General features: G+C 41.6%; 2 long non-coding RNA genes across 2 annotated transcripts in view; one reads left to right on the top strand and one right to left on the bottom strand.

Moving 5' to 3' along the window:
* LOC134731996 (uncharacterized) overlaps nt 1-27,985 on the top strand; it is a 164,251-nt gene that overhangs the window by 86,189 nt on the left and 50,077 nt on the right. The window lies entirely within an intron of this gene.
* Nucleotides 14,701-16,077, bottom strand: LOC134731997 (uncharacterized). Its single transcript, XR_010114778.1, has 3 exons — nt 15,841-16,077; nt 15,286-15,534; nt 14,701-14,842 (listed from the first exon to the last, which is right to left on the bottom strand). It is a non-coding gene; the product is annotated as an uncharacterized lncRNA (long non-coding RNA).

The following is a 27,985-nucleotide window of genomic DNA, read 5'->3' as shown; positions in this document are numbered from 1 at the left end:
TCACCTGTCCTTTTACTCTCCCGTTCCTCTTTCTTTCCTGCTCTGCTTTTCTTTCTCTCTTGATGGTCAAACTCACAGAGACCAGAGTTGAAACAAAGGATCTGTGATGGTGCCCCACTTTCTTCCTCCAATCACCCACAAATCCTCTGGCTTCCACTGCCCCCTCCACACCCCCAACACTACTGAAACTATCCTGCCATTTCACATCCCATGGCAGCTTGTCAGTCATTGTCACATTTGACCTCCCTAAGGGAAACTGACAATTTCCTTTGGAGTCTCTTCCCTCTTTGGGAGCCCACAACCCCTTCTCTTCCATCTTTCCTTGTAGCTCATTAATTTACGCTTCCCAGCCTTTGCTATTTTTTAAATGCGGGTGCTTCTTGTGGTTCTGTCTTTTGGTCTTGGCTTTTCTATGCTTTTTACTCCTCCTGGGCAAAATGAGCTACGCCCTGGGATTTAGCCATCACCTGTCTGCTGATAGTTTCCAAACCCATTTCGTCATTCCAGATCTCCCTCTCGTGGGCTCTACACATAGGTATTTTGGGATGTCTTTACTAATAGGTATCTAAAAATTAGGTTTGTTAACAGATTAAGATTTTCATCTTACCTTTAACTCTGTCCCTTTCGCTTGGTAAATAGCATCATTTGGCCACCCGAGTGAGAAACAGAGATGCATCCATGTCTTGACTATGCCTAGATCCATTCAACCAAATCCCCCTAATCCTACATTTGACATCTCCCTTTAATGTCTCCACCAAACATGATTTCTACTGCTCCTGTTTCGGTTCAGGTTGTGATCACTTTTCATCTGGGCACATGCTCTCTGGAATCCTGCCTTCAGTCTCCCGCACCTCCAAATTACCTTCAATTCACTCTCCAGATGATATTTCTGGGATAGCATTACCCAGTACAGTAGCCACTAGCTGCCTTCACCTATTTAAATTTAAATTTATTAAAATTAAATAAAATTTAAAATTCAGTTTCTTAGTTACCCTAGCCACATATTGAGTCCTCAATAGCTCATGTGGCTAAGTGAACAGTGCAGACAGGGAATATTTCATTCATTCTAGGAACTTCTAATGGATGATGCTGTTCTAGAATACAGTATGTCATATCCCTGATTGCTTTGCTGATGATTCCATGCAGACTCCAGATTAAACTCTAAATTCATCAGCTCGGCATGTAAGATCCTGCCCTCCACCTCCAATATTTGAACCTTGTGCTTCAGTCATACCCACCTGCTGCCCCCATCCCCAGGCCTCTTTACTTTTTTGGTTATGCTGTGTCCTCCAGTTGGATAGGCTGCTTCCCTTTGTCCAGTTAGAACACCTGTGTGTTCTTCAAACTCAGTTTAAGAACCATTACATCTGTAATGCTTTTCTTTGCCTTTCTAGGCAGACTTCAGGCTCACCTGTTAATGATTTCCCCTGGCAGTTTATGCGACACTCATCATAAACTCTCTTAAAAAATGTACTTGTTCACTGTGGAAGGCTGAAAAATGGCTCCACATAATTGTGAATAATGGCAAGAGGGACTTTGGAGATATGATCAATGATCAAGAGATAGGGAGAGCATCTTGGATTATCTTGGCAGGCCCAATGATGCAATCACAAGAGTCCTTATGAGAGAGATGCAGGAGTGTCAAAGTAAGAGATGCAGAGAGAGGAAGGATATGACACTATGGAAGCAGAGGTTGGAGTGATGCATTTAAAGATGGAGGGCACCATAAGCCAACAAATGAAGGCAGCCTCTAGAAGCTGGAAAAGACAAATAAATAGATTCTTCCCTGGAGCCTTCAGAAGCAACACAGCCCAGCTGCCTCATTTTGGATGTCTGACTTCCAGAACTATAATATCATAACTTTGTATCATTTTAAACCACATAGTTTGTGATAATTTGTTTCAGCAGCAATAGGAAAGCATACACTTGCTTCCCTATTGCTGCTGAAATAGGAAACATCTTTTCCATTTATCCATCCATCTATCTGTGCCACATATCACTGGACATAGATTTGGTGAGTACCTGAATGTACCAGTCCTGGTTGTGTACTGATGTTACAGTGACGAATTAGACCCAGCATTACTGTTAGGGGAGGTATGAAAGGGGAAAAAAGAAGGCAGGAGTCCTGGAAACTTGGAATTTTATAGGTAACTGGGGGCTAGACTCTGAAGGACCCCTTAGACCACTGTCTAAAGTTGGGATTATTTTCTGTGGAAAATGCAGAGCCATTGAAGATCTTTGCATTATGAGTTCATGATCAGATTTACATCTGACCTAGTTTGGAAATGGATAAACACTGAAGGCAAGGAGACACAACGGGCTGCTGCAATTTTCTGGGTGAGAAATAAGGAGAGGGCAGTAAGGAAAGAGATCTGGTAATATTTGGGTGAAATTTCAGAGGCAGAATTGATAGGGGTTTGTGATCAGAGGCAGCAGCATTGATAGGAGTTTGTGATCAGTTAGACACTGTGCAGAAGGGGGTGGTATCCAAGATGACTCTGCTCCAAGATGACTCCGAGAACGGATGACTCTAAGCTCAGTGCCTGGCACACAGTGGATAAGAAACAATTGTCTTGAACTGAATTATGCGGCGAAAAGACAATGGAGTAGATCATCACTGGGAGGAAAGGATGATGCCAATGAATATGAATAGTGGAGGAAAATAAATAGAAGAATAAGTGTGTGTGTGTGTGTGTGTGTGTGTGCGTGCATGCCCCTGCAGGGTGCTGGGAAAAGAGGATGTAAAACATGTGCCCGGTTATCCTGTGTGATTTTTTCCTGCTCAATTAAGCTTTTGCTCTTTAAGCTAGAACCATGTTTAGAGAGTGAATTCAGAAAACTGTGTAACCACCTCGAAGATGCCAGATTTCTCTCAATGGCAAGCTCACCAACTGTTTTGATCTGAAATGGTTTGGAGAAGGGGAGGGAGAACAAGTGATTTGAACTGATTTTTGATGCATTTGTTGTTTCATTCTGGAATGAGGGAAGTAGCTTTGTTTCCTCCCCCTCCTCACCTTCCCATTGTTATGGGAAATCATGGTGTCTAAACCCAGGAAAGGAATGTGCTCTGGTACTGCATGAGGTTATACAGGGCTCCTTTGCCCAAGACCCTCTGCGGGGGCTCATAGCAGTGAATATTTGCTACACTGAAAGGGCATTTATGATCTCTGCTCCTCAAAGGGGTATCCCACATTCACCACACTGATGGAGGAATAAGCACAATTATCTAGCAAAGGTCCTGAAGCTGATGTTTCCTTCCAACCATGCTCTGCTGCGTAAGGACGTGGTCCCAGCACAGCAGAACAGGGTCCCTGGTGGGCAGACAAATCTTTTCTTGTATTTGTGTTTCTAGAGAATGTTGTTCTAACTGATATTAATTATGACTTTGTAGATTGAAGGAAAGGGGAAAGTCTTACAGTCTAATTAGTTTGGGAAATTCTGGGTTATACAAATATACCGGTCTATAGGACTTCTCAGGACTTTTACTTTATGAATATGACCTGTGACTGTCCGAGAATAGAATAAAGATTTTCCTGAACTTCCTGGACTGCAGAGCCCTGTAACATTGTGTGGAATAGCATTCCATGCACCAGTCTGGAAAGTGCTGTCCTATGAATAGAGGATGGCCAAGGTGTTCTGATATGCCAGGCACACTCAGCACGAGGCCACAACAAAGACACTTTGCCATTATCCCCCTTCAGATTTTCCAGTGAGCATGAAACACCAAAGACAGACCAAAATGGCAACTGGACTAGTCTTTTTCTTCTGATACTTTTAGTTTGGGCTTGAATGAAACTTTGCTGATGGACCAGGACATAGGTATGAATCAGAGCCACTTCTATCATCAGCCCATATCATACCACACTTGAAGTTTCATTTCCTCCTTTCTCCAACCTCCACCATGGCTTCTATCATAAAGCAAATCATGTTGGTTTCCTTCTTTAAAATTGTTTTAAAAATACTTTGAAAATATTGGGCAATTTTCTTTGGATATTGGAGCATAATCCAAGAGGAGCTAGTTATTTATGTTCTGTTTCTCTTAATCCCATGTGACTACATTACAAGTGTATAGTACTTTGCAGTTTTCAGGGATCTTTATTACCTACAATCTTATTTGATCCTTTAAACAACTGTATGAAGAGCAGAGGATTAAGCCCCATTTTATGGAAGAGTGAAGCAAATAGCATATTTGGATGGCTGCTTTGTGCCAGGTGTTCTGTGAAGTGTTTGGCATACACGAACATATTTAAAGCTCTTATCAACACTGTATAGTAGGACATGTGTTATCCTCATGTAGAAATGAAGAAATTGAGGCTAAGAGAGTGAAGTCACTTGCCCAGGGCCACATAACTTATAACAGGAAAGTCTGGCATTTAAACTCATGTTCGTTCTACCCCCAAATCCACTCTCCTTCCATCATGCCACCCTTAAAGAGGAAGCTGGGACAAAGAGCACCTAAAGATCTGCCCAAATTCACACAGAGTTTGGGAAAGTACTGGGATTAAGACCTAATTCACTTAACTTTTAGTCCAAGGCTTTCTCTGCTACATATTTTGTTGTCCCATAGGAAGGCATTTTCAAGAATAAGTGATGATTTGTGAAATGCCAGCAGCAACAACGGCATGAGAGCAATGAAGAAGAGGGAAAAAGCAATGGCTCAAAGTCCCTACCCATCCCACAAGACCCTCGATGTTGACAGTAGAGGAGACCCTGCGTTTGTGAGAAAAATGCCACCTAAACGTCACTCTCTTGTCACACAGGAAAGGGTCTGGGACCACTGAAATACTCTTAGGGAGATTTAGCTTTTCTTGCCTCTTCTTTTGATGAACAAGTTCTATCCTGCTCTAGTGATATCTCTTATTTCCACTAATCAGATGAATATAATTTAGTAACATGTACTGAGCTTCTCCCCCATGTGAATCCCCCATGCTGGTGTCAGGGGGATAGCACTGAAGGTGAGTAGGGCACACTGTCTCAGAGCCTGCAGACGATGCAGAGAGGCAAGTGTGAGAAGCACTACTCCAGAAGTGCAAACTGCCAGGAAAGCAAGAGGTGAGGTACTTAGAGGGATTAAGAGGGAATCCTGGGCATTTCTCTCATGTGATGTTCACCCTAATCACTTAGCATAATGACTGAAGGCATCTCTCTTGTAACTACCATGTACTTAGTTCATCAGGGACATTTACTGTGAAGCCCCTAAAACATAAGAATAGGGCACATTTTTGTTGCCACTCTTCCAAATCCACAGTCTTTTTAAAGCGTTCCTTGAAACCAGATTGGAACAAAAAGGTAGTTACGCTTCTTTATCCTGGTTCCACCTTGAGAGCTCCTTGACCCACACTAGACTGGAAAGTGAAGCAAAAGAGAGAAGTGGTCTGGTCTTTATTTGGCTGCCAAGTCCCAGCCCTCTGCTTGGGAGCAACTATATGTGTCTCAGTTCCAGCTCTGTTTCCAAACTGTCCCTTTCCCTCTCTGCAGGGCTGGCAGAGTCTGAGTGTGGAGCCTTGTGCAGGATTAGTACTGATGGGAATGGTGTGTGTCTCAGTCAGCTCCAGCTGCTATAACAAAATACCATAAACTGGGAGGCCTAAACAATAGAGACTTATGTTCTTACAGTTCTGGAGGCTGAAAGTGCAAGATTAAGGTTCTGGCTGACTCAATTTCTGGTCAGGGCTCTCTTCCTGGCTTGGAGATGGCTTCTGTCTCACTGTGTCCTCACCTGGCCTTTCGTTGGGGTGGATTTGTTTGTGTGCGTGCATGTGCAAGGGTGTTGCTCTCTGGTATATCTTCTTATAAGAACCCTAATCCTTTTGGATCAGGACTCCACCCTTAAGATTTCATTTAACCTTAATTACTTCCTTAAGGGTCTCATCTCCAAATACAGCCACACTGGGGGTTATGGCTTCAACATATGAATTTGGGAGGGACGGAAACATTCAGTTCACAAAATTTGCTCTCTGGCCCCACTCAAATTCATGTCCTTCTCACATGCAAAATTCATTCATTCCATCCCAGCAGCCCTAAAAGTCTTAACCCATTGATTGTGAAATAGTCCAAAGTCTAGTCCAAAGTCTCATCTAAACTTCATCTAGATCAGATATGAGGTACGATTCATCCTGAGTCAAAATTTCTATCCAGTTCTGAGCCTGTGAAGCCGGATGAATTATGTGCTTCCATAATACAGTGGTGGAACAGGCACAGAAAGAAAGAGGTGTTTCTCTTCCCAAAGGAAGAGATCTCAAAAGGAAGGAATCAGAAAGAAGAAAGGGGTGATGACTCCCAAGTAAGTCGACAACCTAGCAAGGTAAATTTCATTAGATGTTAAGGCTCAAGAACAGTCTTTGATTCAATGCTCAGCCCTCCAGGTCCACTGCAGCAACAGCATCACCCAACATAATTGTAGGGTACTCTTTAGCTCCATGGGGGCAGCTTTGCCTTCGTAGCACCAGACCATGGCCTTGCCCCTGAGGCTGTTGGCAGTGGCAACCTTGTCCCCCAAAACTGAAGAGGCCCCACTGAGCCTATGCTGGAAGTGTCAGCCCTGATGATCTCTGAATTGCCTTTGGGGTCATTCTTTCCTTTTCTTGAAGAATAAAGCATATTCTTGGCCAGATAGCTCTATTGTCCAGTCCTGTAAAATCCCAGAAGTCTGACAGTTTCTTTCATCTCCTACCATTTTTTCCATCCTCTTTAATCTTTTAGTCCAGCTGGCAGAGTTTCTGCTGGTATAATCCCATGTCTATTCCTGGGTTTGCTGAGGTGGCTGATTGAATTCGTGGTTTACACCCATACTAATCTCTTATTAAACAATTGTCTAGTCACACTTCTAGTGTTCTCTTCAGAACAAGCTTTCTCCTTTTTTTTTTTCAATGTAGATAAGCTGAGAATTTTCTAAATCTTCAAATTCTGGTTCATTTTTTGCTTAACAATTCCTTCAATTTTTCTTTCTCCTCTCACATTTTACTATAAGTGATAAGGAAAACCCGAGCAGCTCCTTCAACACTTTGCTTGGAAATGTCCTCAGTTAAATATTTAATTTTGTTGCTGGCAAGTTTTATCTTCCACAAAACATTAGAACACAATTCAGCCAAGTTCTTTGCCACCTTATAACAAGGATCACATTTCTTCTAGTTTTCAATAAACTGCTATTCATTTTCATCTAAGACCTTACCAGAATGGCCTTTAACATCCATGTTTCTAATGGTCTGTTCATGATGATATACATATTCCATAAGATGATAGAGGCTTTCTCTGTACCTCTTATCTTTTCCTTCTGAGCCCATACAAGAATTGCCTTTAACTTCCATATTTCTTCCAAAAGTCCCTTCAAGGCAATCTAGGTTGATGCTAGCATGTACCTCAAAACTCTTCTAGCCTTTCCCCATCACCCAGGTCCAAAGCCACTTCCACATACATTTTCAGGTATTTGTTACAGTAGCACCCCACTTCTGATGTTAAAATCTCTATTAATTTGCTCAGGCTGCCATACTAAAAATGCCATAAATTGGGTGGCTCAACTGATAGTTCTAAAAGCTAGAAGTCCAAGATTAAATGTCTTGCAGGGTTGTTTTTTGGTGAGGGTGTGCTTCCTCACATGACAGAGAAAAAGAGAGAGAGAGAGAGAAGGAGAGAGAGAGAGAGAGAAATGTCATGTCTCTTCTTATAATAAAGATACTAATTCTATCAGATTGGGGCTGTGCCTTTATGACCTTATTTAATCTTAATTACTTTCTCAGAGGCCCCATCTTCAATACAGCCATGCTAGGAGTTAGGCCTTCAACATATAAATTTAAGCAGGAGTTGGGGATGGTCACAAACATTCAGTCCATAATGATGTGGGAAAGCATTCTGATTCTTTTCTTGCTCATTCGGGCTGTGGGGGTTGACTAAAATGGTGTATCCCAAATGGGAAAGCTAGTGGATGGAGCAAAGGCCTGGGAGTCAGGGGAAAGGAATCTACTTCTAACTTCTTTTGGATTATTTTACTATTCATATATTAGTTTCTTTAGCTATCGATTGAGAATCTATAAATCAGGCCTTCTGTGATAAACAAAAAGTTTGAGGATTATGAGGGAAATATGAAAAATAGTTTAGGCTTCATAGAGAAGAAAAGGCACTGTGTAAATCCCAGGCACTTACAGCCTCCTGAGTGAAAAATTCCAGCAGGTTCTTTCACATTGGCCACACTTATGCATGCCAGTGCCCAATAATTTTCCCTCTTGCACATTTGGGCTTCCAGATCATTAGGCTGAGAGAAGAAAATTCTTCCCTTGAGAAAATGCAGAGTCACTACTTCCCCTCTGTCCCCCTAGTCATAGGCTCAGGGAATCTCTGAGAATCTCTGGAAGGGACTTAAAAGTCATTTGGTCCAGCTGCCAGTATATTCCCTTGATAAGCAGACAAGTGGGGATATAAAATAAAAGTGTAGTTAATTTTCAATTATTTGGTTACAGATTCTTCACGGACACAGAGTGAAAGATTTGTGTATTTGGAGGTGGCAATTGGGTTTCCTCTTATCTTTTTCTTCTGCAAGCAAAAACAATCACAAATCATTCCAGTCTTCCTTAGAGGATTGATTTCAAACTTTTGAAATCACATAAATTGAAGCCACCTTCATCTATGTTGATGCTGCCTTCATTTTCATTCCAGAAACTTTTGGCTATTCCCCATTCAGAAGGGACTGACTGCATTTGAAATCAGATGACAGAGGAATTGTTCTCCCTGATATTACCCTTCAGCTACATCAGTACCGAGAGACTCTGCTAACTGCTATTGCCATAATGACTAGCAATCAAGGCACAATCACTGAAATGAATTAAATTATTAATTTCAGTAGCACCCCATGGTGCATTTATAAATTCCACCATCTGGGGAACATAAATATGGAGGTCCACATTCTAAACTTGGAGGCATAGTGCTGGGTGCCAGGGGCTGTATCTTTGAAGGCAGTAAAGATTTTTCAAGAAACTGTATGTGGAGCAGCAAGCTGTGCATTTCAGAGAAGGCTCTGTCCCTGGGTCTCTATTAGTGTCACCATTTATTTAAGGCTCCCTCCCTGCTTATTTTTTTAAAAAAGTTCTTATTGATAGACCCAAAGTATAAAAATATTAGTTTAGAAATGGTACAGGATAGGAAATTAAATGCAAGTCTGACTTGAACTATTTAGTCATCTACCTCGTTTTCTCTTCATTAAATTTCCTTTCCTCCTCCCCCAAAGTCCCTTCTCTTATTGACTTTCTTCCAATATGTAAATCTCTGTGTTAAAAAGTATGTTATCCTGAGACAGCTATTCTTGGGTTTCAAATGTTTTCAAAATCTGTCTAAAACTTCAAGATAATTGTTCTTAAAGCAGAGGAGATGGAGGATCCAGGATGGGTGTGTAACCACTCATATAAGAGATTTAACTCTCCTTCTTCAGGTGGAAACTATTGACCAGATGTTGGGGTTCAGTGAGCCTTCCTTGTTTGCCATCTGTGACATCCCCAAGGGCTAGGAAGAGAGGGGCACTTCTAAAGAGCATATGTAAATGACTTCCATGGAGCCCTGCAGGGGCACCATAGGCCAGCTTCTTCCTAAGGTGGATTACCCACTCAGAGCCAAGTCACAGCCCCGTCCTCAGTTGCTTCACACCATTTCCTACCGTCTACAACAACTAGATTTTTAATGCATGGGTCCACTTAAGACACAGAAGAGAAATGAGAAATGCAGAGTTTTCTGAATGATAAATAATTCTAGAACATCAGTGGGGTTATGCAGCTCTTGATCTTCTTTTTTCTCTGTGTTTCCAGAGCTTTGGTGTAATTTTGGGGTCTTGACTAGCTGGTGAGGAAGATGACTGCTCCTTCCAGTGCCCCTACATGTGCACATCTAATTAGACACAGTTTAGCCAGCCCTAGAAATTAGTGCAGGCTTGTGAGCCAGTATGATTTCTAGTTGAGACTGAGGACATACTCCGAAGGTCTTCCCCTATCACCCATGCCACCCCCCTTTGCTGATGTTCACTGGCCATTCAACGGAAGATACCTCTGGTATGTGAGGTTAAGTGAAAATATTTCAGGATGGGATTTTTTAGTAATTGTATTTTAGGTTGATTACCTTCCATTCCTAGTAAAGCCAAACATCAGAGTAGCTTGAGATATAATGGTCTGAAGCTTTGGGAATGGGTGGGTTTGGGCTTGATTAGAATTTCATTTATGTACTGTTTTAGATGCCATTCTCATAACTTAACCAAATTAGCTTGTTATTAACCATGTTTGGACAAGAGAATAAATAGACTCTGCAATCACAATGGAGTTAAATGCAACCTCTGACCTTCATGGCAGGTCCTTGCCAGCAGCTTCTTTTTCCTCCCCCAGGTTGTAAGCATAAATGTACACTGAATTTGAGGCACTGGGCCTCTAGTAACTGCCATGTCCTGAGTTTATTAATGACAATGAAGAACCCAAAATCAGTGATTTATGCAATTTAGCCACGGCTCTCCCTAACCTCTATGGGAGTTAGTAGACTGGAATAATTACAGACTAAATAGTGATGATAAGGAGGAAATGTACTGTAGTTGGAGTTAGTGGGCTGAGAAAACAAATGCTGCTAGTCTCAGGAGAATCTGTTTGCTGTTGTAAAGGAGGAGAAAATTGGAAGCAAAGAGACCTTGCTCTGATCTGTATGAGTTCAGTAGGTGGGGAAGACTATGTAAAGTTGTCATAAAAAATCCAAGAGGTGGTAAACACAAAAACCTTTAGCATCCCACTCTCTGTTCAGCCTAACACCCAGCAACAGGAAGACAAATACTTGGCACTTTCTTTGAGGTGCAAATCTTAAACAGTTCCTGCTTTGCACTCAGAGCCAAGCTGGTGAGCCTGGAGGAGCTGGTGTAACTTCTCTTTGGAGCCTGAACTTCCTTCTGACTCAAACACAGGAGAAAAACTATCACACAAAAGAACTGAGAAACTTCCCGGGTTTGGGGGTGAGCTGGGGTCACTCAGTGTGAGCCAGTCACAACAGCAGCTCTTGGTAATTACAGGGCTTCTTTTCTCTTTGAGTGTCAAAGTAGCTCACCCTAAACAACCAGCAGTTCCATGTTTCCCAGCTGAATCTCTCTGAGGCCCATGTCAAGTGGCCTGGCCAAGGCCATGGTGGAGAGCCCAGGTACATGGGCACCTGGGAAGCATGGCTTCCTGCCAAAGAAAATGCCTCCCACCAACCCCCCGTCCGAGTCTCCTTGAGGCCCTCTACCTGGATAGACAATGCTACCTGACACTGCCCTGCAGCAGATAAAGGGAAAGAAGATAACTGGCACTTCTTTCTGACATGGAACCTTATGGTGCCATTAAGCAAAGTGGGAAGGAGGATGCCTGGGAAAATTCAGAAGTATGTTGGTTATGCCTTCAAGGATAAGTACTATGAGAAAGAATGGTTTTCTCACTGCTTGGGTAATATCTACACAGCCTTCACCTCAGGAAGGCAGAAGCCTGCCTGAGTTTGTTTTTGTTTTTTTTAACGAAATATATTTACATTTATTGAGATATTATTAACAATATTATTCCACAATTCACCCAATTTAAGTACAAAATTAATGGGTTTTAGTATATGCACAGGGTTGTGCAACATTACCATGATCAATTTAAGAACATTTTCATCACCCCCAAAGGAAGCCTATACCTATTAGAAGTCACTCCTTATTTTCTCCATCATTTTGAGGAACGGTTAGACTATTTTCCAAAGTGACTGTACCATTGTACATTTCCAACAGCAGTCTGTGAGGATTTCAATTTCTCCACATATTTGCCAGCATTTATTATCTTTTTTAACTATAAATATCCTAGAGTGTGTGAAGTGATATCTCATTTTGGTTTTAATTTGCATTTATTTAATGGTTAATTATGTTGAGCATCTTTTCTTGTGCCTATTGGCCATTTATATACCTTCATTGGAGAAATGTCGATTTGTATCTTTCACCCACTTTTAAATTGGATTGTCTTTTAATAATTGAGTTGTAAGAGTTCCTTATGTATTCCAGATACGACTCAGCACTTCCTTTTCAAGGGTATGTGCTTCCCCAGGTGACACCCTTTCAGGTAAACTTTTCTTTATAATAAGATTTGATGGCCAATTTAATTGGCCCCTAGGACCACAGGATAAATAATGAAGCTCTATGGAAAATTATTTGGGGGAAATCTATATAAAATCCAGAGAATTCACAAAGTGATCTCTTATATACCCTTCATTCTTCTACTTGATGCTTTTGCAAGTTTTTCATTAGGGAAGCAGCATCAGATCTTGCTTCTTTAGGGGGACTTTCTGAGGAGGTTTGGAAGAGATTGATTCAACTGCAGGGCTCTCTGGCTACTCCAGGCCCTGTATCCCTGCTCTGCAGGCTAAGAGAACAGTGTCTCCCGGTGCACATCTGTAACCCATTCACATGGGTGGGTTGTGATCCACCTGTGGGGAAGCACTGCTGTTCTGTATCCAGGTGTGCTTGTTGGGACTCTCTTAAATGCGAGGGATCCTGCTTTACTAATGCCTCTGAATGGCTGATTGCAAGCCTGCATTGGGTGCTTTGACTTTTAGGGCTGCCTTCAAAGCTCCCAATAAATTAATCACAGGAGTCCTCTACCTTTGAGAAAAATCCCACAACTCTGGTTCAAAGAGTTACTTATGGATTCCTTGGGGCCTTGCCTATGTGATGCTATGGGGTCATCATCGGATATTATTGTGTGTCCTTGGACATTACTGGGAATCATTGGATAATCTACATGATTATCATGTGGTTAGGTCAGGCCCACCCACATTCCAGGGCTACCTCTGGCCCTGAGCAAAGGCGGGCTGATTTGCTTCTGAAGATGGATGGCACAATGTCTAGCATATTTGGGCTGCCCAGAACCAGCTATAGATCCTGTCCTCTGATTGTTCAGATATTTCATATTTGCCTGGATCTCTGATACTTGACCCCTAACTCTTTTAGGGGAGGTTCTCTGGGAAACAAACTTTGAGACGGGCGCTTGTCTGCATGTGGTTTATTGGGAGTGCTGTCATAAGGGACCAAGGGAAGTGGGATTGGCCAGAGGCGAAAGTTGAACTGTGATACAATTTTAACAGGGGCTTGGCCAATCTCACAGTGAACTCTAGAGTTAGGATGGCTCCTTGGAGTTGTCCCAAACTGAGACAAGAGTGCCAGGAATTTTATGCTTCCTAGCTCCTAGTGAGGCAAGGGTGTTCGGCCTGAGCCAGTCATGAAGGTAGCTCTTGGCAATAGATGAAGGGCTGCCCCGGGGAAGAGGGTATAAACTTGGTGAGGCTGCTCTGTTCAGTTGAGGGCAATCCCCAGAAAGGAACTCACCTGTGAACTAACGGAGGTGAATAAGTGTCTTGGTCTTTAAGGAGTATGTGTGTATGTGTGTGTAGGGCTGAGTGACACATCATGGTAAACAGTGTCTAGTCCACCCTTTGAGCCACTCAGATACGTTTGATTTGTCTAGTAAATTTGCCCAGTCTGGAAATAGCCCCTCCAGAATTTTGAATGGTCTCCTTGGGAAAATTAACTGCAGTTCCCACTGCAAGAGCTGGTATTGAGGCTACAATTGGTATTCATCATCTCCTTCCTCTACGACCCATTCATATTTTCCCTACCTAGCAACACCTCTGCCCTCAGTTGGCACTTACGCTACAATAGCTCATACTCCACAGACCAAGGAACCTACCAAGTATGTCAATTTCAACTACCAAGTATGTCCATTCCAACTATACCACAAGCAGCCAAGGAAATGACCACAGAGTGGATCCATTGACCCAGTGGGCTCACTGTGAGCCAGCCCTGGGCTAGGGCTACATTTACTACATTGTCTCTTTATGCTCCTGTTCTAAAAGGGTCCACAGTGACATTTCGGACCCCCAGTTTCTTTTTGAGCACCTCAGACCTCATGTCTGACAGTTCTCACATATCTGAAAGTTCTCAAATATCTGACAGTTCTCAAATATCCTCCTTTCCCTAATGTGTGGTTACCTCAACCAATAGCCATAGGTACTTTAAGGGAGGGTTTGGAGGAATTATTACTGTAAATTTTTGCCATGATATTGCAGGGTCCTTCCTCTTGGGACCTGGCTTTTCCTTCAGGTGATGGACTCAGGTCCAGAAACTGGGCAAGGAGTCATGACTTACTGGGGCAGCTTCCCTCAATCCCTTCCTCCTCCATCCTTGATTTCTTTTGGTCATATAAACTACACAGTACCCTTGTTGGTTGTATATATATTTATAGTTTGCCCCTAGAATGCTAAGTTCTATGAACCACGTCCCTGGCCTTAATTCCTGCTTCCCCTGCTGATCTTGATGCTTATACTCTTACTGCACCCAGATTGCTTCTGATCGTGACTTGCCATCACCTGACTTCTATTATACAGCCATCCTATCATCTTCACAGCTATAAGGGAGCCCAGTTTTGTAACAGCAACTCTTACTACCAACTCTGGTCAATAGAGGACAGCTAGCACTGAGTTTTTGAAAGATGCCGGTGCCCCTCTTACTAATGTACAGGCTTACCTTGGAGATAATTGCACGTTTGACTGAAGACCACTGCAATAAAGCAAATATTGCAATAAAGCAAGTCACACAATTTTTTTGGTTTCCTGGTATATATGAGTTATATTTCCACCATACTGTATCATATTAAGTGTGAAATAGCATTACGTCTAAAAAAAGTACATCCCTTAATTAAAAATACTTTATTGCTGAAAATGCTAACAATCATCGGAATCTCCAGCGAGTTGTAATCTTTTTGTTGGTGGAGGGTCTTGCCTCAATGTTGGCTGCTGGGTGATCCAGGGGGCTGGTTGCTGAAGGTGGGGGTGGCTGTGGAAATTTAAAAAAATAAGACAACAAGGAAGTTCAATCTATTAGTGAGCTGTTCCTTTCACGAAAGATTTCTCTGTAGTGTGTGATGCTGTTTGATAGCATTTTATCTATAGTAGAACCTCTGTCAAAATTGGTGTCAATCTTAGCTAGATCTTCTGGATAACCTGCTGCAGCTTCTCCATCAGCACTTGCTGCTTCACCTTGCACTTTTATGTTACAGTGATGGCTTCTTTCCTTAATGTCATGAACCAATCTCCGCTAGCTTCCAACTTTTCTTCTGCAGCTTCCTCACCTCTCTCAGCCTTCATAGAGTTGAAGAGAGTTAGGGCCTTGCTCTTAATTAGGTTTTGGCTTAAGGGAATGTTGTGGCTAATTTGTTCTTCTATCCAGACCACTCAAACTGTCTCCATCCCAGCAATCAGGCTGTTTTGCTTTCTTACCATTCCTGTGTTCACTGGAGTAGCACTTTTAATTTCCTTCAATAATTTTTCCTTTGCATTCACGACTTGACTGTTTGGTACAAGAGGCCCTGCTTTGGGCCTATGTTGGTTTTTGACATGCCTTCACGAAGCTTCATCATTTCTCGATTTTGATTTAAAGTGAGAGATGTGCAACTCTTTCTTTTACTTGAACACTTAGAGGCCATTATGGGGTTGTTAATTGGCCTAATTTCAATACTATTGTGTCTCCTAAAGTAGGGAAGTACAGGGAGAGGAAGAGTGATGAGGAACAGCCCATCAGTGGAGCAATCAGAACACACACAGCATATATTGATTAAGTTTGCCATCTTATATGGGCCCAGTTCTTAGTAATCCAAAACAATGATAATAATAATAACAAAGATCTCTGATCACAGAGCACCATAACAGATATAATAACAACACATTTGAAACATTGCAAGAATTACCAAAATATGATACAAAGACACAAAGTGAGCACATGCTTTTAGAAAAAATGGTGCCAATAGACTTGCTGAACAAAGGGTTGCCACAAACCTTCGCTTGGTAAAAAACACAATACATGTGAAGTGCAATATCATCCTGTAAGAAGACCCCCAAATTATCAAAAAGTAGCCACCAAGTGTGACTGCGAATCAGCACTATGCCAAAGAAATTTGGGTTAAAAACATTTCCCCAAATGTTCAATTTTGTAAATTGGTAAAAACTAAATAGTCAAGTGACTGATGGATTTTTCCACTTTCATTTTAAACCAAATTACATGATGTCTATCACATAAAGTGTTAGGGACTTTTAGAACTTAGATCTGTATATCTTAGAGACCATGGACTCTTAAGTCAACAAACAAGAACTTAGGAGGATTCCATCTCAGAAGGTTCGCAGGGTCCTACTAAACTCTGGTCCACCAGGCAGGTTTCAATCTCTCCTGCCTGGCCTTTGAAAACAGGAAGGAGAAGGAGAACCTGGTTTGTCCTATGGCTCCAAACTAGCAGAGGAAGGTGATTTGTGTAGGTGGCCAGGAACAGGGATCCGTGGTCGATGAGGTGGAAGTGTCTGTGTCCAGCCCGTCACAGGCGCCATATCAGGACACAATCACTCTGCTCACTCCATGGAATGGCGTCAGTGTACAGGTGACAGGAGATACCTACATATTCGACAAGGATGATGATGTAATGGAGGCGGTGGAGAGGACTAGTCAAGAAGAGTGTTGATTTCTATGAAGGCCCTGATTCTTTCAAGTGTGAAAGACAATGGTTTCAAGTGCTAAAAACCCAGGTTTGTTCTCAGTCCAGGATGGGGTTTCTTCACATCTTTGTGGGGCTGGCGTCTGTTTAAGCTGAAATTGGATATTCGCCATAAGTTTATTTCTTGGTACTACTGCCCCTTGGCAAGCTCTTGGAGCAGTGTGGTTACTTGTCCAAGGTCTCCCCGGACTTTGACCTAGGCCCCCTGCTTTTCAACCACTTCCTTTGCTTTGAGACCGCTGTCTTCTGTGTGAATTGTTCTGTGGCTTTCTTATTTCTACCCTAGCAAATTTAAACTACTCTGTCTGGCAAATGTTGATACCTTCTGGATGGCTCACCTGCCCCAACTTATTTTTACTGATCAGTTCTCTCCACATGGCTGTCCTCCTGCTTGTCTAGCACACCTGACTTCCAGGACGTTGTCCATGCTGTTTCTCTTCTCGGATATACCCTTTCTTTTGCTCTATCCAATTTCTACCCTTCCTTAAGGCCTGTGCAAAATCTACCTTCTTGTGAAGACTTCTTCAGCTTTTTCTAGCATTCCTTTCTCTCTTCTCTGCAATCCTATGGTATCTAGAGGCACATCAATGTAAATTGACACTAAAGTACTTATTGTTTAATAATGCTTTCACAGTACTGTATTTACTGCTTTGGTCCTAAAAATAAGGGATCCTTAAGGAAAAGATCCAAATCTTCCTATACTTTTGGTGGCAGATGGTGAGTTCTTCTTGAACACTGGCAGACAGAGCTAATAGAGACAGGTACTCTCTCTTCATCCCTCCACCCCAATTTTCTAAGCTAGTAGCACTACCCCATTTATACCCTGGGGGTTCAGGATAGGCTAAAGTCCACACTTGGCACCTCCTCTACCAATCTAGAAAGGTTCCATTGATTGAAAAACTTGTCAACATCTGTGCAAGAGTTTGAACTGTTAGTTTTCACATCAGATTGTTTCAATCTGGAAATTTTGAGCCTTTGCTTTTCATAGTGGCCTGACCATGCTGTCAATGTGCTTCACTTCTGACTTCTCTTATGTCCTGCTTGGTTCTCAACCTCTTTGTCTCATGTCAAGTGTCCTTAACCTCTATGCATAGGCACATCCTCTCCCAAACTCCAGGACAAACATTAAGTTTGACCATGAACAATTTAAGGAACAACAGCACAGTCTTTTGTGATTCCAATCCCCCAAACCTTGGGCTAGAAAGCTGAATTATTGACCTTGGCCTTGTTTCTGAGACATGTGCTCACATTTGCCCTAGGTCTGAGAGCTGGATCCAGTCTTATTTCCTAGCTCAGAAATGCAACTGGTACTCCAACATCTATCCATTTGAGGGTTTGTGCTGCCTTGCACACTTCTCTGATGCTGGCTGCTCTTCTGAGCCTCATGGTATTGACCTCAATTGAAATTCCTGCTAAAGCTTCCCTTTTTATGCCACATTGTATCTTGACACCAACCATGTTTCTAATTTCCACGTAAGTCCACATGCCACCTGTTGGATTAGACTTCCTTCAGGCCTGTTGTAGACTCTGCTCCCTACTTCTCTACTGTAGAAGTGGGATTAGTTCTGGAACTTCATCCTTCTCAGGTTCCTCTGGGCTCATATGTGTAACTTAACTACATCCTGGGACATGGCAAAAGCAATTGTCTTCAAAACTCAAGTGGGCTCTGCATGAGATGCATTGACAACCTGACTACCAAGCCCTGAAGTGGGAATACAGACAAGGAGTGAGGAGCCTGTGGCTGTACGCTATGAGAGCAGCACAGGGAAGATATGAAGGGAGCTTGCAAACCAGGAGAGGCTCAGATGGGGTCTCAATTCATGCCAGGGGATGGAATCTGAGTACAGGTGGCAGGCAGGAGATACCCAAAACTATATTGATACTGGTTATGGCAGGGCTGGAGAGAGCTAGGCATGAATAATATCAAATCCCCACTCAGAGGGGCTGATGGTAAGGGAAAACTGCGGCATAAAACTAGTCATATATCAGGGCCAGTATTGAACGGAGAGCCTTAGTGAGCATTTAGGTTCCCAGAACTCTTCCCAAGACTTCAGGCACCTGATCTCCACTGTCTGAATGGCTGAAAGGTTGAAGCGCTTTCTTCTTTTGTGAGGCAACTGGGCTAACCTATGGAAACAACCCCAAACTCTCAGTGGCTTAAAACACAAAGGCTGATTTCTTGCCCACCCTAACATCTAAAAGGTGCTATAGGGTCAGGGCCATCTTTGCTCCATATTGATGTCACTCAGGATCCCAGGATGACTAGGGACCAGCACTCCTAGTGCTCACATCTCAACAGGAGGCCCAGGTTTGCCGCCACAAAATCGAGAGAGTTGAATATAAGGACTTAAATGTTTTGAATGCTTCTGCTCACATTTCATTGGCCCAAGCTACTTACACTGGGCACACTTAACTTCAAAGGGCAGGGCTGTGTAATTTTCCTTGCACCTGGAAGTAGAGGAGAATGGAATTTTGGGACAATAGCAATGCCTATGAAATTGGGTCAGGATCAACTCATGACCTTGGCTTTGCGATGGCTGTAAATTTTATGTGTGTGCTTGGGAGGTGGGACATAGGAGGAAGTTTAATTATTGTCTCACGTAGAGGACAGAGGAAGAAAGCGTTAGCAGCTAAATACATAGGGTCAACAAATACTCGACAGAGTAAACCATATTCTGAAATACAGCTGTAGTCTGGAGTCTGGAACTGTGATTCACCTTTGTATGGGCCAAATCTAGCTTCTGGGCACGTGTCTTCTTATTCATTAATTAATGCTGCCCTTAATATATGAGCATAGTATAAAGCTAAACCAATGCCATCAGAATTGGCCTTTTTTTTTCTCTTTCCCAGTAGAGAGGATGTTTCTGCAATGAACTGTCCATGTGCTATCCCTCCTTGTCCTCATTATATAAATCACACCATGTGTGAGCTGGTTGGCCCTAGCTAGGGTTGTGGCCCACGGCTATAACTGGTCTGAGAGTCACGCCACTATTTTTGGCTTTACTAGCATCACATCTTAATTGACCAATTCAGTCATTGCATCACAGGAGCTCAATGAAATAACTTCAGTTTATATATAAAAAAACAACTATTTAGATGTAATTCAGCTTATATTTTAAAAATTCCTAAACAATTACATAGACACATATGCTTATGTACCCCCAAACATAAATCATACAAATCTCTATCTTTCAGAACAAGGAAGTTTTAAGAACCACTTTGAGGAACATCTATGTTTTTCATAGAGTAACGAGTCATTTCCATTGTCAAACTCATTGTTGAAGTGTGTCTGCCATAGATCCCTCAGTAGACACTCCAAAGAATAATTCTGTTCCTAGACAGAGCTTCAAGTGTCAGGACTTACAGTGTGGAAGGGATTCAAAGAGGGAGCTAGGAATGGGGACCACAACTGCAGAAGATTCAACAGGGCATGTGTCTTTGGCGTCTTTGTAAGAAAGTATACTCCAGTACACTTCAGCACATTCATCGTTTCAGAGTGATGCTCTCAAAGCCTTCATTACCTTCCAGACTAGACTACATTGATAATAATTCTTGTTAAACTGAGCCATTCAAGGAAGGGACAATTTCAAGAAATCTCTTGTGGATGTCCATTCTGTGATTATTTGACTGGAGAAGCATTCTCTTTTTAACAAACCAGCAGTCGTAGGCTTTTCTTGGCTCTAGGTGAAGAGGTGAGTTCCCTCTTTGATTCAGTGTTCATAATTGGGCTGTCTGTTAGCCAAGGTGGTGAGAAAACAATGCTAATGAGGTCAGGGGTTCAATGCCCACGTGGGTCAGTTAGTGTTTCTTTGTTCTTTGGCCAAAAGTCTATATCCTCTAACGGTGTCCAGCCACTATGATGACAATAGAGATTGGGAGAGAGTGAGGGAATGTGGATGGCTCTCTGTAATATTATTCTTCCTACTGTGGAAAGCAACTCCAAGTTCATGTCCTTTTGTCAGCAAAGTCATCTTCAGGGATGAAGGAGTACCCATTAAGAAGCAATTAAGAAAATAAAAGGTATAGTTCCAACAGCAGTGTCAAGGAGGCTGAAGCTACAAGATCAATTGTCATAGCTAGAGATCAGTTGGAGAAGGCAGCAGCAGTAAAATTAATTATTATCCAGTGCCAATTTTCAATTTCTTATCATCCAACATTTCAATGTTTTCTACACATTTGTGTGAGGAATAAAGTGTATTGGTTTGAGTCTCATCTCTCTCTCTCTTTTGTTGTTGTCAGCCACATTCTATTGGAGATCCTAAATAGTAATAAAATGCCCATAGACAGCCAGAAAAAGAAGACTCGGATATTCCCACATGCAGGATCTCAGCCCTGGAGTAACTTAGGTCTGGCTTTTTATCACAATTCATGATTGCCCCATGCTGTACACTACTTCCTCAGAATTACTGTGCCTTCTGTGATGCTATGTGGCAACATGAATCAGAGAAGACACTAGCCTAGCATGATGGGAAAGACTATGGGCTTCTCTGTTGGGCAGACTTGATCTTATGACCTCCTAGTATTGTGTGTGTGTGCCTGGGAAAGCCACTTAACTGCCTAGAGCCTCAGTTTCCTTACTTGTGAAATGGGGATATTAATGTTTACCTCATAAGGCTGTTGGGGAAGAATTCTATGGCTGTATATGAAGTCTGGCAAAGCTAGTATGATACCTGGCATTTTGTAAGCATTTTCCCTGATGACTGGAATTTTTGTTAACATTGCATACGTTTCTTTTCATTGTTTGGTAAATTTCCCTCCACTTAATTGCAGAACCATCTGTGTAGAGCAGCCATTACTAATATCTCATTGGCAGATGCTGGTAATGGCTTTCCTGTATCCCTTAGCCCACCTGAATTTGCTAGAGCTACAATAGACAGTTGACATCTTCCCACTTCGCGGGCCTGGATCTGTCTGCTTGTTGGCCTGAGAACTCTCCAGGGCATTTGCAAAACTTAGAAGCATAAGAGTTTATGCTCCTAGTGGCAACCCTCAACCAAAAGGAAGATGGAGATGAAGGGGGACTTGTGACCAGGTGGAATGATTCTGAGACATATTTCACATGGCTTCTTAGAGGATTCCCAGCACAATGAAGCTCAAATTGCCCACAGCAGCCACCCATTAAGGCAGCTCTATTGGCTTTTCTCCTTTCTTTGTCTTGCTTTTTTCACTTTGTTCCCATTTCTTCACTTTTGGTTCCTGAGTTCACCTAAAAAATAAATTTCTAGCACCTAATTTTTTATCTCAGGATTTATTTTTGGGGAACCCAGACTAAAACTCCTACTTCATAAGGTTTTTTGCTTTTATTTTTAATTTGTATACAGTAAAATTAGCATTTTCTGATGTGTAGTTCTATGAGTCTTAAAAATGTATATGTTCATGTAACTACCACCATCGTCAGGATGCAGAACATTTCCCTCACTCCAGAAAAATGATCTCATACTGCCCTTTATAAGTCAAACCATTCCCCCTACCCTAACCTATGGCAGCCATCCTTCTAATAGAGGTTTCCTTTTTGAGAATTTCGCACTGTGTGTAACCTTTTTAAGACTGGCTTCTTTCACTTAACATAATGCCTTTGAGATTCATCTATATTGTTTTTATCAGTAATTCATTCTTTTTCATGGTTGAGCAGTGTTCCAGTTTATTGGTTCACAGGCTGATGAACATTTGGATTGTTTCTAGTTTTTGAAGATTATAAATAATGTTGTTCTATATATTTACACACAGGTTTTTATGTGAACATAAGTTTTTATTTCTCTATCTTAATTACCTAGGAGTGAGTTTGCTGGGTCGTATGGTAAGTATATGTTTAACAACTTTATAAGAAACTGCCAACACTTTCCACAGTGGCAGCACAATGTTGCACTCCCACCAGCAATGTGTGAGAGTTCCAGTTGCTCTACATCCTTGTCAGCACTTGGTATTGTCATTATTTTTATTGTAGCCATTATAACACAGGTAGCGGTATTTCACTGTGGTATACTTTGCATTTCCCTAACAGCTAATGATGTTGAGCATTTTTTCATTTGCTTATCTGCCATTGTGTATCTTTTGCTCATTGACTTAATTGGTTGAATTTTTTTTTTCTGTTGAGTTTAGAGAGTTCTTTATATATTCTGGATACAAATCCTTTGTCAGATATGTGATTTGCAGATATTTTTTCCCAGTCTGCAGCTTGTGTTTTTATTCTCTTAACCATAGTGTTTTTATAAGAATGAATGTATTTACACTCTATAGGGTTTTTATAAGAATGAATGTATTTACACTCTAACTTCTTTGAAAGCTAAATACACATGCAATATACATATATGTCAAATTGAGGGGGGTGCTTTTGGAGAAAAGATATTGACTTGGAACTCACACAAACCTGGGCTTGAACTGTGGTTTGGTTACCCACTAATTCCTTTGCCACAAACTAGCCTGTTTGTTAGTTTCCTCATTTGTAAAGTATAATAATAGTACTTACCACATAGGGTTGTTGTTAGGATTAAATGAGACAATATATGTCAAGGCCTTACCCTAGTGCCAGAACATTATAAATAGTTCAATAAAGGTCAAGATTGTATCCATATTATCATATTCCTTTTTGTCTCCAAGGCTTTGCTTTAGCTGCTCCTTCTGCATGGACTATTTTTCTGCCCTCACTCGTACTCCTTACCCCTGAATCTCACCATTTTTTGGCTGGCTAAGATAATTCTTATTCAGGGGAGGCCTCCAGTGTGGGCCAGACTCCTTCTTGGTGCTGTCATAGCACCCTTTAATGAGCGTCTATCACACTGTTTTTAAGCAATGTAAGCTGCAAGCAACTCGAGGGCAGAAATAATGCCCTCCTAAAATAATCCAAGCTGTGTTGGATGAATGAGTGAATGAATGAAAGAATTTCATCTCATGCTTTGTCTGAGGATCCCAATTTGACATTTCATCTGTGTATTGCCAAATTCAATCCCTTAAAGACAGTCTTAAGCACTCCAAATGGATGCCTATGACTAACACCAGGACCCTGCTTGCAATCAGCCAGACAGTGCATCTTTGACAAGTTGGATGCCGAATGCAGAAACTTGAATGCTTTGCATCTATTTACTTTTACCACATGCCATAAAAATTAAAAATACATTGTACCACAAGTGCAGTATTTAGTGTCTCACTTTAATTACATTCAAGTGTGTTGCTAAATAGTCTTGAGAAAACCTTAATGACCAGCTGTTCTACCCTTTTCCCATATGTCAGAAATGGTTTCTGAAATCACATTCTGGGGCAGTAAGGTTGTATAATTAGACAGTGTATAGTCAACACTTCTAGATTTTCCCTTTAAACTGTGGACCCTTTACACTAACATATTGTGTGATTCTGCCAGTTTGGCGCAATACAATTCAATGACATGCCAAACAGCAACCGAGATATGCAAACTCCATCAGACGTGTTATGATTGCATCATTATCTCCTCATATCTTTTTCATCGTTAGGCCTGTATGCGTGTGTGTGTGTGTGAGTGCAATGCAATATTCAACATGTACGGCTGACAAATAAACTTAGTAAAAAGGGCTGTAAATTTTTAATATTCCCTTCATAATGCCATTTATCTCATTAGACTTAGACGCGAGAGTGGCTTTTGAATCTTTTCGAACAAAGAGCTATCACTCAAATACACAGCAACCATTTAAAGAAACAAAACGAAACTAAAATTCCCCATGGTTATAATAGAAGCCAGTATTTTATATTGCATCTGGTGGAGAGATGAGGATTTTATCAATCAATCCCCAAACTAGATTTGAGAGATAAAAGAAGTTGAATTTAGACAAAAATTGATTATTGTAAAAATAAGTCATTAGTTACTTGCAGTTGCTTGACTCTGAGCTGAATAACTTGTTCGGAAAACATAGTAATATTTTGTTTAAGTCGGGCTAATTCTTTTATTTTTGAGTGTGGACAGAGACTGAAATAGAAATAAAAAATAAGGAAATGTGAAGATTCTATCAACTGGATAATATTCTCTGGCTCTTCCTCTCCTTCTTCCCCAAGAAAATGTCCTTGATGTGGTGTCGAATCACAAGTAAAAAAATCTACCATTGATTTCTGAATTCTGATCAGAAATTGCCCATATAAATACAAGGCCAAGTCATAACTGAAGTTCTCTTGGGTCCTAAAGCATCAGATGTATTTTTTAAAACAGCTAAGAGAGAGAGCTTCACTGTTCTGCTAAGACCGATTTACAACATTTTTCTCTTTAATGCTTGAATTTCCAATGACTTATTTAGATGTAAGCACTGACAGCTGTAATCACGTTTTAAATCTTGCTTTGTATCCTTAGTTATAATGTTGTTCAATTAATATTCAGAATATTGGAAGTGATGTGCCGTTTTGCAAACGACTTGAATACAATCCAATGCTTTGGGAAACTGACTGACTCTCAAGAGGATTAATCAGCATTTAAAACTTGCATTAATAAAAATCTGATCTTCCACCGTGGGGCACGCATAATACTTTTTGTTTTTAAACATTTTAGTGTAATACTATGGCATTCTTTGTCCAGATTTTTAAAGGGATTTTAAAATTGAGCTCCTTCAGATCAGTTCTGCTCTGACTCTTGCACATAACTGAACACTTGCAATTTAAAAATATAAGGATATTCTTCTGAGGAGTGTACCAAGCTGCACTTTCATTGCTAAAAAGCAGTAGTAGACTACAACATGATACTTAGCATTTTAGTAGTTTCCTCCAATTTTTACCCAAAGAGTTTTCAGTCTTTCTTTGACTATTCTAAAGCTCAATTCTTTAAATCCAATCCCTGAGAGAAAAGGATCAAAAAACCATGTTTAAATAATGAAAAGTGATCCATAGTAATAAGGGATCATTTGCCAAAAATGGTATATTTCAAACAATTTTGATAATTAGTGGTCTCTTTTTATTTGTTTTTAAATAAGCATGAATAACAGTGAGTTATTTACATGTAAACAAGGATTTGGGTTCTCAATGCAAAATAAAATGACATGATGGAAAATGAATGGGGAAGAGTGGACTGAGTACTCCTCAGTTACAGCTAAATGAGAGTGAAATAGAAACGGAGAAGAAAGATGGTTGCAAAAGCAGAGTAGAAAAAAAAGTCGCTGCTTTATCCTAGTACAGTGATTGATTCCTTTATGACCAGAAATAAATCACGTGCTCTGGTGCTTCTGGCTCTCTCCTCTCCCCTTAGACTAGCTGGCATGCACTCTGGCCCAGGGCCTACGGCCTTTCCACTGCTGAGACCCAGTGTGACCCTCCGGACCATCGGCAGAGAGGAAGGTCTCCTTCTTGGTAAATATTGGGCCTGGAAGGATTCTATTCTTCTCCTTGCACGGTTTTAGAAGTTTGATTTCCTAAAAGAAAAGCCACACGATCCTCCTCTTCGTTTCCACGCTAATGCAGTCAACACCGTGGAGCAAATTCTTATCGCGGCTGGGCCTTATTAGGACTATGTAGCATGTGCAGCAAATGGTCTATACATGCTTATTGAAAGAATCCATTTCAAAGCCCTTATTAAGTGCCTGCCTGCCTGCCCCGGGTATGCTGGCTCCTGTGTGGGAAAGACCTGCTCACCTGCCCCCTGCTTTCTAGCCGCAGGACCCCTGCTCTTCCTTGAGGAGCAGCCTCTTTTGATCTCCTTGAAGTCTGCTTCTGAGCTGGAGTGCGAGGGAAGTGCAAAGAGGGCGATGGTGGCACTGGAAAGGGAGCCCGGCGAGCAAAAAGGCAGGACTAGGAAATGGATGAGGTGCCAGCTTCAGACTCGGGTGTCAAACACCGGCAGGGCAGATCTGCAAGGAAGCAAAAGCATTTATTAAGATACGACTGGACAGTAAAATGTTCACATCATGCGACAACTCCATGCATCTTCTGTTCATGAGGATGTTAAAAAAAAAAAATAAATGTTGAAAAACAGTGGAGCCAAAGGTAGGCTGCGAGTCCAGTTCCTCCTGCCTGAGGAAGCGATGGTGGTGTAAATGCATATTCAGTTGTAAACTGTGCACATCTGCAGAGGTGGCTTGGAGTGGCTTTGCATTGAGAGTGTGTGATGGCCATAGCGGCTGTTTTGCTACTAGCAAAGAGTCTTGTGTTTTAAAAGCTTCTTTCTCAGACTACTGAAAAGATTCTTGTTGGTCAGCGTGTTTGTTTTCCTTGCCCTGCAACATTTTTCTCTCCATCCATGCCCTTGCTGTTGTTGAGTGAGGGGACAGAGCCTGGCCCTGGGCCTGGTGGTGCACCCAGCTTTCTCTTAGAAAGTGTGTGGTGATAAGGTGTGGGGGCCTTCTCCCTGTATTCTTCCCGGATCCTGGCATTTGGGGAGTTTGTTTAGCTTCCTGGGATAAGGTTGAACCACTCCTGTTTTGGGGGCAAATTATGAATGTTTGGGCAGGTTTAAGGCCCACTCTGACTCAGCCCTCTATCGGCTTTCTAAAACTCATCTAAGATCAAGTCAGCTCCTTGCTTTGAAATATAAATAGCTTCCCTCAGCCTTTTAAAATAAATCTCAAAGCTTTAGCTGGGCATGGTGACTCAGGTCTGTAATATCAACATTCTGGGAGGCTGAGGTAGAAGGATCATTTGAGGCCAGGGGTTTGAGACCATCCTGGCCAACTTGGTGAAACCCTGACTCTACAAAATATACAAAAATTAGCAGGGCATGTTGGTGCATGCCTGTAATATCAGCTACTTGGGAGGCTGAGACAGGAGAATCGCTTGAACCCAGGAGGCAGAGGTTGCAGTGAGTGAAGATCGAACCACTGCACTCCAGCCTGGGTGGCAGAGCGAGACCCTGTGTCAAAAAAAAAAAAAAAGAGAAATCCCAAAGCTTTAGTGTTACCAACAGTGCTTCACCATGTGACTCCAGGCTCTGGCTGTGTCTTCTGCCTTTCTTCCACTGTTTTCAGGCACCTTGCACTGAAGTCCGATTAGCCTAGATGTCACTCCTTAAACATACAGTGCTATTCCTGACTCTGTCCCCTTGCTAGAACACTCTCTCCTTTGCCTCTTCTCCGCATGCAGAACTCCTACTCATCCTTCAGTGCCCAGCTCAAATGCCACCCCTTCTCTGTGGTTCTTCCTGAGCTCCCATGGTGCTTTCTTTTCCTTCTGTTTCCTCTACCCTGCTTCCACTCAGGAAGAATTAATTGCTCCTATAGCTGTGAGCTCTTATTATGGTATTTCTCACTTCCGCTATAGGTATTTTTTTGTTTCTCTTGCACAACTTTGCCACTCAAGAATTGAAATAGTAGATCCAAAATTGTTATTTCATAAATATTCGTTAAAGTGAACTTACCCTTTAATAAGTGCTATGTGTATTTCAGGATCCTAGAATTCATAGTTTATAGTCAAGAATTGATTTTTTTAAAAATCTATCAAATATAATAATATAATAAAATTAAGACCATAGGCCTACTCTTGATATTTAAGAACTTTCTTCA

The sequence above is a fragment of the Symphalangus syndactylus genome, chromosome 19, assembly GCF_028878055.3.
Source record: "Symphalangus syndactylus isolate Jambi chromosome 19, NHGRI_mSymSyn1-v2.1_pri, whole genome shotgun sequence".
NCBI lineage: Eukaryota > Metazoa > Chordata > Mammalia > Primates > Hylobatidae > Symphalangus > Symphalangus syndactylus.
The sequence above is the reverse complement of the archived record's forward strand: the minus strand, read 5'-3'. Positions and strand labels throughout refer to the sequence as shown.